The 7,690-nt window shown below is 44.6% G+C and overlaps 1 protein-coding gene across 2 annotated transcripts in view; it reads left to right on the top strand.

The window, feature by feature from the left end:
* The first annotated feature begins 4,549 nt into the window (after positions 1-4,549).
* LOC137534515 (zinc finger protein 271-like) overlaps positions 4,550-7,690 on the top strand; it is a 49,949-nt gene continuing 46,808 nt past the window's right edge. The window contains exon 1 of one of the 2 annotated variants that reach the window (XM_068256046.1): positions 4,550-4,603. The gene's annotated coding sequence lies outside the window, so the exon portion shown is untranslated. The remainder of the gene's footprint in view (positions 4,604-7,690) is intronic. The other variant, XM_068256047.1, reaches the window with a different exon arrangement.

Below are 7,690 nucleotides of genomic sequence, written 5' to 3'. Positions count from 1 at the left end.
GTGATATGTAATCAGTAATGCTTACAGGGCCAGATGTACCATAAGGCACTGTAGGCTCGTGCCTGCAGGCACCTGATAATTGAAAGGCTGCTCTGTCCCCTCCCAAAGTGCCTCCCTCCCTCCTTCCCTATGCAGAGTCCCACGTGGAGCATAAATGAGAGTTTCAGCTAATTTTTTTAGAAGATCCTGTACATCTGACTATTCATTTTTAAAGGAATATAAGAATAAATGGTATACAGTACTTAGAGAAATAAACCCATATATATATTTGTGCATAAAACCTTTAAGCATAAACATTATAGAATGCTATCCAGCTATATTTTACTGGCTCATGCCCATGACAAGTGTAGCTGGAGTTTGCTTAACTAGGCAGTGTAACTTGGATAGAGACATTTTAGGGGGCGTGTCCATAAGACCCCCCTCTACCATAGACACACCTAGGTTTAGTTTTTTTTTCCCCCCTGATTTTTGCCCTCTAGACCTAGGTGCGTCTTATTTTCTGAAAAATACGGTATATATAAAAAATACAAATTCATGAAAACAGTCCAGGCATAAGGAAACACCCAAGAGGTTAAAACAGGAGGAAGACATGTATTTGAGGACTAGTGAAGAGGATAAGCCCAGAGCCCCCTATTCCAAATTTCTGCGCGCAGATTGTGGTGCTAATGCAGGGATGTCCATATCAACAGTATTAAAAAAAACAACAACGCCAATTGCTGGCAACCATTATCAGTTCCAGTTACAAAGGGGAAATATCCCAGTTGATATTGGCAATGGTGGCCCCTTACAGTTTTGGGTGAATTGGACTGACATTTGCCCACATCATGCCATTATTAATACACAGCAAGCCATTATAAATATTGATATATAAAGAGCCAACATATTCTGTGACGCTGTACAAAGTACTGTAAATAACAAAAATGGAGTACATAATAATACAGACAATGGTATACACCAATATACAAAATTGGTAACTATAGACTTGATACAAAATCCTACCTAATAAAACCTAACTGTCGCTCGGTCCAGCAGCCAGCTGTCCCTGTGTCCCAGGTTTTTTGTTACTGCGCATGTGCGCAGTAACGGACAGCTGGGACCAGGGAGCTGGGAGGACGAGCCAGGTGGGCGGGTGCAGGCACGCAGCGGTTGCGAGCATGCGCACTGGCAGCTGCGGCCACCGGAAAAAGACCTAGAGCCCGTTTTTTTTTAATGGGCTTGGGTCTACTAGTTGTTAATAAAAGTCACAAAAGTAACATGATGAATAAAAAAAAACACGTATAACAAATTTAAAGGCACAAAATGGTGAGAGAGCCCTGCCTTTGCAAGCTTACAGTCAAAGGAATGGGGGAGGGGGGAGCAAGAGGTGGGGTAGTATACAATATTCATACCTAGAGGCAGTGTGTTTTTAGGATATCTAGTAGACGTGCAACTAGGCCTTAGGTCAAAGGGAGACTGGCCTAAAGTAGAGCATATGCTTGTCAGAAAAAGTGAGTTTTGAGTTCGCGTTTAAAAATATCAAAGGTTGGAGAGTGACTGATGTGTTGTGGAAGAGCATTCCAGAGAAAGGGTGAAGCATGTGAGAAATATTGTTTATGTTAATGCGAGGAGGTAATTCTAGAGGAGGACAAAAGGTCATATGCACATCTGAGATTGTGATTGGGTTGGTATCTGGAAACTAGTGAGGATATGTACAGGGAGAGAGATTGTGGAGAGCATTGTAGGTAAGGGTTAAGTTTGAACTGGATCCTCTGGCTAATTAGTAGCTAATGACGAGCTTGAGAGAGAAGAGCAGCCGAGGAAGAGCGAGATTCAAGATCTTTTTTGCCCAGCATCCAGTGATCTGTCTGAAGACCCTTCAGTACTGGTGGTGGTGTGGTCACGGACAAATTATCACAACTGACACCAGATAATGTCAGTCGCCTCACTTTTTAAAAGAAAGAATGAGAGGTGAGTCGCTAACAACTACCAGCCTCCTACCACTGATGTCACAGGTTGATGCCAGAAAGATGCCAATTTGTGCTGCTTCAGTTACCCCAAACAGTCGCTGCCAAGACAACTGCTGCATTTGTGTAATGTTTCCACTAGTTAGTGTCCGATGGGTGGCATTCATGCTTCAAGCTGGCCATCTCTATATCTCTCAAGCAAAATTCAGTTTGTGAAAATGTAAAAAAAAAAAAAAAATGTCAGCTTGCACTCAGTGATGTATTACAGAGACCTCTGTTATCTTGTGATGAGGGAGAATGCTGACAAATCATGTGAAATTCTTATTCTTGTTAGTGTTCTGTTTTGACATTCAGTTGGTCGCAAGGCAAACTAGCAATCACATGCAATGAGAACTCCAGCTTCAGATTTTTGGGGGGCACAATGACTAGCTGGTGGGGCACACTGCTGCACATGACAAGAAAAGCATTAGTCACAGATCAAGTCTGTCCCCTATCCTTGGACCCTAACTACTACTAATGCTAAATGTATGAAATCCCTGTCTCTAAAATACCACTCACTACACACTATCACTTCACTTGTGCAGTAAACTAACTCTAACGCAATCACAAAGCAAATGATTTGTAATCTAAAGCCTCGTACACACGCCGTACTAAAGGCAACGACGGGTCCGTCGTCCCCTCCCGCTGGACGGGTTTTCAGCAGACAGTACAGCGTGTGTACAGTCTGTCGGTGGACTGATAAGGCTGTTTCTGAGCGATCCGCCCGGCGGATCACATTCTATCACAGAGACAGCACTCCCTGGGGTGCAGACCGACCTGATCACACTGCAATGTCTCCTGAGGGAAGATTGTTCAGCTGAATTGTTTGCTGAGGCTTTACCACCCTCTGTGGTGTATTGTGGCCCCTGAGTCCAACAAGCACTCCTCTCAGTGCAGGAATTTGGAGCTGTCATTTCACAGGAGATGTTGATACAATACTTTACAGATTGCGGCATTGACAGAAGACTGTTTAAGCTGTACATTTTAACTGTGTGCTGCTCTGATCCTATCACTGGAAATCCCTTAAAGAGAACATGTAACAAAAAAACCCTCTGGGGGATACTTACCTCGGAAGGGGGAAGCCTCAGGGTCCCTCTGAGGCTTCCCCGACCTCTGAAGCTTAGAGGAATCCAGTGCTGACTCTCCTGAAACCTCCCCCGACAAGTTTGACAAGGGATGATATATTGACCTCTCCGCAATCCTGCGCAGGTGAACTAGCGGTTTTTCCTTCGTGTAAGGCGGAAAAAGCTGAACCCGATCGTATCCGCTCTACTCCACAGGGGCAAAGGACCGAACGGAGAGCTGCTAGTGTAAATATTTACATTGCTGCTCTTCAGGAGTCCCAGCAATTGAACGAAGGGAAGGAGGAGGACCGGGGAAGCCTCGTTAGGATCCATAGGCTTCGCCCTCCCAAGGTAAGTATCTCCCAGGGAGGGTTTTTTCGTTGCAGATTTTCTTTAAAACAGACCTGAACTCAGAACTTCCTCTTTGCTATAAAAGATAAACAAGAGCATAATAACCTTTAAAGAAAAAATGTCTTTGCTACGCCTTGATACAAATACTGTAATAAATCTGCAGTGTGTCTATTCCTGCATTAACCCTCTTGCCGGTCCAATTCCCGCGGCAAGGGGGCAGTACAGCACTTTTTTTTTTTAAATCATGTAGAGAGCCCAGGGCTCGCTACATGATAGCCGCTAAACAGCGGCATCCCCCCACCCACTCCGATCGCCCCTGGCGATCAGAGTAAGCAGGAAATCCCGTTCAGAATGGGATTTCCTGCTAGGTTTCCCCGGTCACCATGGCGACGGGGCAGGATGACGTCGGGACGTCAGAGGGAATCCCGATCCACCCCTCAGCACTGCCTGGCACTGATTGGCCAGGCTGCGCAGGGGTCTGGGGGGGGCGGCTCGGCGGGTAGCGGCGAATCGGCGGGTAGCGGCGGCGATCGCGTAACACACGCAGCTAGCAAAGTGCTAGCTGCGTGGAGGAAAATTTTTTGGGGGAAAATTGGCCCAGCGAGGCCTGAGAAATCCTCCTATGCAGGTTACCCCGAGCTGAGCTCGGGATAACCGGCAAGGAGGTTAATGGAAGCAAACATAGGGCCAACATCCTGTGTTTACATATTAGCTGCTCTACCGATGCACCCAGCTAAAACAGCTGAGGGATCAAATTACACTGGTGATTAGTCACAGATGAGGGAGAATTAGACAGGCTAAACTCTGTAAATACATAGAGGGTGCATTTCTCTGTTTTACTTCTGTCCCGTGCAAGAGTTCAGGTCCATTTTAAAGGTGCCAGTTCTCCTTTTGACTATTTAACTGACACTTCCTGTAACTATGAAGCCACGGCCATATTATAACTCTGCATATCCAGTAACTGGGAAATAATAATTATTATTGTTACAATCATATTAATAATAATAATAATAATAATATTTGCTGAGCGCAGGTGATTCCACAAACAGACTGCAGTTAGCCTATTCACCACAAGATGGCAATCTCAACGCTCCCAGGTGGAACGCACAAACGAGAAGTAAATGGAGCCAAAGACAGGAAGTGATGTGCCACAGGAAAAAGTGATGTAACAGAGCAGGAGGTGAAAAGGAGACGTCGTTGGAAGAGGTAATTTTGTGCTTCTTATTAAATATTGAGCAAACTAGAGGTCGGGGTGGACATAGTTTGTTACATAGGAGGTCATAGTATACCTTTCAAGCTAATGGTAGCCTTAAAAAAACAGATAGTTACCTAAGGAGAGGGAAGGTCGTGGGTCCTATAGAGCCTTCCCGCTCCTCTCCCAGTATCCTCATTTAAGCGATGGCTCCCCATTTGAATCCCCCCCCTGCGGGAGGCTTAGGACGTCTTCTGGAGCTTGAGTCCTCCCGAAGATGGATAGCTCCATACTACATGGGTAAGCGCACTACTGCTGGCGCAGTACAGAGTAGCCTGTCTTCAGAGCACTCACACTCCCCGAAGACTCTTCTAAGCCTCTTCTAAAGCCTCATTTGGTGACAGAGAGCAGTATTTGACCAATTGGTCAAATACTGCTACCGGGGGAGCCAGCGCTAGAATGCGGGGACTGTTAGAGGAGCGGGAAGGCTCTATAGCAGGGGTCAGGCACCTTTTTGGCTGAGAGAGCCATAAATGCCACATATCTTAAAATGTATATCCGTGTGAGCCATACAATATGTTTCAAACTGGGACAGTGCGCATGCCAGCAGAAGGCTGTCCCTGTTGCCATGGTGATGTGTATACAGCTGATCCGCCAGGCAGTGGAAGTGTCAGACACGTCATCAGCTTCTCTTGGGTTTCAGCAACATCAGCAATTTCCCTGAGAGCCAGACAGGAGAAATACTGACTAACAGCTTGTACAATTAGCTAGCTGACTTGGGGATTTATTCACTTTGTAGGACGAGATCCCTGCACTTTGGCCCAATAGGCTGCCTGTCACTATTGGGCTAATCAAAGTGCGGGGATCTTGTCCTACAAAGTCACTGGACCTGACAGGGTCCAGAGTGGGACAAGTGAAGCAGCTGTTCGTTTTGGGGGGAGAGCGAGTAAGTTAGTGGTGCATGTTACAGCAGCAGTGTGCCTACTTTGAAAATTTTACTTGCGTTGCCACACTAAGCTGCGCTGCTTGAGCAGAGTAGCTTGGTGAATGAACCCCTACTGATTTGTCTGTAAACAGGAATGATCTCCAAATAGGATGTTAAAACATAACTTTTAATAAAATATTCATAAAATAGACAAAAGTCTAACGTAGGCTACCATCTGATATGATCAATTATCATGTAAATGAACTAGGGGTTAATAGTCAAATTTGTCTGGAGATACATTACTCCCCCCCCCCCCCCCCTTTACAGTTCACAGCAGTAATAATCAATTACACAAACCCCCCACCAAAAATACAACCCAGCATGCTTCACTTCCTGGCGGAAGCTTTTTCAAGGGAACAACGTGAAGGGCAATAAGTGCTAGGGTGCAATTACATTAAAACAAAGAACATATAGAGAGTCATATAGCGTGTCCGCTCATGACAGCAGCCTAATATGGTCTGGCTATGCTGAGGCCCTTTTATACCTCCTTTGGTCACATGAGCAGGGGTGTGTTCACAGACTACACCCCTGTAGTAGTATTGACTTTACTGATTGGTCAGAAAGTATGTCAGTCTTCAATTCAGCCAATCAATATGGAGGCCTATAGGGCTCAATATTGTTTCAAAATCACCGTAAAATACACATAGAGGCGTCCACAGACTAATATGATCTCCTGCGGCTCACCCCTAATAAGATAACAATACCAGAAACCCATGAGAAAGTCTCAGACGCATCTTTTTCTCAACGCAGATAATCGGCGTGTCTGATTGGCTCAGCGGGCTTGCCCAGTTCCTGGTGGATCCCCCAACCGCGTTGGGGCTAAAGTCGCCACCTCCCCTCCAGCCAATCAGCTCTAAGTTAGAGCAACATATCACGCTCCCTGATAGGAGCCATCACAACAGCGTCTCTTCGGCTCATTCCACACTACTGTATAGAGCGATTCACACGGGGAAACGACTCATGAGTCGTTTACATGAACCGGCTCATCTCCAAAAGAGACGGTTCCTTCTACATAAATGAATTACTAGTGCTTGGGACTGAAAATAGGCTCCTGTTGAGAGCCAGATGGTTCCACAAGAACACATCTCATCTCTTACAGGATTACCCCTCCATATTCATACTCCAGTATATTATTGTTCTTGTCATTTCCATGAGAAAGCTTGGGAAATCTACATTTCCTGATTCCCAACAGTTATGTTACCCAGATCTATGGGACTCATTATTTGGGATCAGGGTATTGTTCATCACAAATTTTAGCATTAAAAGGAGTGTATTGTAGGTAAGTATGTATTCAAAACTAAGACCACTCATTACTATCAATAATGAGAGAAAAAATATATAGAATGTAGATTTCCCCATGTTTTTTTTTTTTTTTTGTAACACTATTTTTATTGAATTCTAGAGCTTATATAAACAGGTACAATGCATGTCTGCACATAGAATGGTACAATTTTTCCTTTTTTAACAGAATACCGTGGTGTATGCGTAGGTGAACATGCGTAGGTGAACAGATTGTTTATAACTTTAGGAAGTGATTACGATATAGTTTTACCCGTATGGATTATAGAGTCATTGACCTTATTCGATGGAGTATTCAAGTCTCTTATATCCGTTTCAAGAAGGTAAACCTAGATGAGGTTGGAGATCAGTGGGGAGAATACCTAGAATGTGGAAAAATTGGGTAGAAATATCGATCGTACCTAGAACATTAAGTCGTCTGGATTTGTTCAAGTCCATTTGACTGATATTAACTGATAAAACATTGAAAAGAACAAAAATAAGAACAAAAACAGTATTTGAGGTGAATATTAATATCAGGTCGGTTCCCATGTCTAAGCGGATGGTAGTGGGGTGGTCAGAGCCAAGGTGGCTTACTTAAGACAGGCCTCGTAATATAGGGGGGGCAGAGAGAACAGTTTTGATTTTATTAACCATTATCCAGGTAGAGTTCCCATGGACCCCATATCTTGTCAAATCTGGCCTCAGTGTCCCTGAGGGTGGCTGTTAGCTGTTCCATAAGTTTAGTCCATTTTATTTTTGCTATGACATCAGGTAGTTCGGGGGGAGCTATTTTTTTCCAGTTAGAGGCTATTGATAGCCGAGCTGCAGTAAGGAT

The sequence above is a fragment of the Hyperolius riggenbachi genome, chromosome 10, assembly GCF_040937935.1.
Source record: "Hyperolius riggenbachi isolate aHypRig1 chromosome 10, aHypRig1.pri, whole genome shotgun sequence".
Classification (NCBI taxonomy): domain Eukaryota; kingdom Metazoa; phylum Chordata; class Amphibia; order Anura; family Hyperoliidae; genus Hyperolius; species Hyperolius riggenbachi.
Note: the sequence above shows the minus strand (reverse complement) of the source record. Positions and strands in the feature narration are given on the sequence as shown.